This window comes from Mastomys coucha, unplaced genomic scaffold (genome assembly GCF_008632895.1).
Source record: "Mastomys coucha isolate ucsf_1 unplaced genomic scaffold, UCSF_Mcou_1 pScaffold6, whole genome shotgun sequence".
NCBI classification, from domain to species: Eukaryota; Metazoa; Chordata; class Mammalia; order Rodentia; family Muridae; genus Mastomys; species Mastomys coucha.
Genome location: NW_022196912.1, coordinates 70,290,336 through 70,292,420, shown reverse-complemented (window position 1 = coordinate 70,292,420; position 2,085 = coordinate 70,290,336). Strand labels below are relative to the sequence as shown.

The 2,085-nt window shown below is 45.0% G+C and overlaps 1 non-coding gene across 1 annotated transcript; it reads left to right on the top strand.

Moving 5' to 3' along the window:
* Positions 1-1,775: 1,775 nt before the first annotated feature.
* Positions 1,776-1,882, top strand: LOC116081227. The gene has a single exon (XR_004114752.1). It is a non-coding gene; the product is annotated as a U6 spliceosomal RNA (small nuclear RNA).
* The last annotated feature ends 203 nt before the right edge of the window (positions 1,883-2,085 follow it).

The window sequence follows — 2,085 nt, the reverse complement described above, 5'->3', positions numbered from 1 at the left end:
AAAAAAAAAAAAAATTCAAAATGCAATTTATAATGTATTCAAATACCTTTGCCATTTTTTTTTTTAAAGAAGAGTTAAAGGACATTGTAACTGGAGCCCAGTGGCTGGCTCTTTCATCTCAGCACTCAGGGTATGGGAAATAATGACAGGCGATCTCTGAGTATGAGGCCTACCTAATCTGCATCACGAGTTCCACCCAGCCAGAGTTATACAGTGAGACTCACAAAAATAAATAAAATAGCAACCAACAACAACAAAACCAACCACTGTAGGTTCTGGAGGGAAACCATAGGAAGGGTAAAATCAGGTTAGGCTTGAACACTGGACCTGAGATCGCTTAGTTATGTCTGTGAGTGAGTTCTCAACTTTCTGAGCTTCAATTTCCTTTAAAACAGAGAAAATTAACTGGTCATGTGGCTCATACTTTAATCCAAGCACTTACAAATCTGAGACAGGAGGATTGTTGTGAGTCTGGGGCTAGCCTAGGATACATAGTAGGTTCCAGACCAACCTGATCTACAGAAATAGACCCTGACTCAACAAAACTTAAAACAAACCAACAACAAATTTCAAAACACACATGGACAGATAGGCACAGTAACCCGTTCCTGTCACCCAAATGCCGAAGCTGACCAGTGATGTAATGCCGGCACTCAGGAGGCTGTGGAAAGAGGCTCCTAAGTTCGAGGGCAGCCTAGGCTACATATCGACAACCCTGCTATGCAGATCAGTGGAAACAGATTCCGATGGTGTTTGAGTAGTCAGTGGGCTGAGCCGCCTAGCTACAGGCTTCAGGGGGAGTTCTGCCAGGCAGAACGAGGGCTTTCTTGGGTTTGTGATAAACGCTGAACTTTCCTCTAGCCTAGATACAATCTCAGTACACATCCTCCACCCAGCTTTTGCCTAATCCCTTCCTTAAGACGTGATTCCTCGAAGAAAAGTTATTCAAAAGTGGCCAGAAGATGTCGCTGCAGACAGTACGGTGTGCACCGTGCGCCTCTTGGCGGCTGAATTTCATCTTGCCGTCCAAGGAAACATTCCAACCTGTCTCTCTGCTTCTCTGTGCATGACTCTGCTTAGTATGTACACCCCCATGCTGTGCCCCATGTTTCCGTTCCTCAAGTCCAGCTTGATGCTCTCTAGACGTTCGGGAAACCTGGGGGTGGACCCGAGTCCTTCAAGAACACGGAGATCGGATTTTTCAGGTCTCCCTGCAAAATTTTTCAGGTCTCTTCATCATCAAATTCACAACGATTTTTTGTCAAGACTCATGCCCACACTGACACCCCCACCCAGCTTCCTCATGACCCTTTGAAGTCTCTTCAGTCATTGTATCCCAGTCTGGCAATTTGGCTCCGTTTTCAAAAATTATCTTCAGATGACTTAGTGATACCTCGATTCAACTCACTTTCTAAAAATATCAATGTTCTTAACAATAGTATTCCCTGAACTTTAGCATGGGAACAGCCCTGGTCTATAGGAAATAATGAGCATCCCTGAGTCAAGTTGAATGACTTATCTTGAGGGAATATGACAGTCATGGGACTGGACTCCAACAGCTGAGGCCTAGCAACAAAAGCAAAAAAAATTCCAGGCCAATGTATGCCTTCCTTGCTCATATCTTCCAGCCATGACTCTTCCTAACTTGCTCCTCGCGTGTTAAAACTAGCGAAGCATTGCTCTCAGACTCTCTGACCTACAGTAGCCTCATTCAAGACTCTACTCCTCACCCAAGTGATGGGAGCTGGGACAACAGTCTGTAAGAGAAGCCTGGAGTGCTCGCTTCGGCAGCACATGTACTAAAATTGGAATGATACAGAGAAGATTAGCATGGCCCCTGTGTGAGGATGACACGCAAATTTGTGAAGAGTCCCACTTAAAAAATAAAAAGAGGGGCCTGGAGCTGCTCGCAGGAAAGTTCTGAGCTGAGGTCAAGCTTCCCTTCTCTGTAAACTATAGCAATCCTTCAGGGACCTCCATTCTGTATCTCTTTATCCGAACCATTTCTCAAACTTAGACCATGAGGGAGAGAGCCTTACACCCTCCAGGTAGTTTCTGGAAGTAGGCTGAGTTTATTATGCTTCT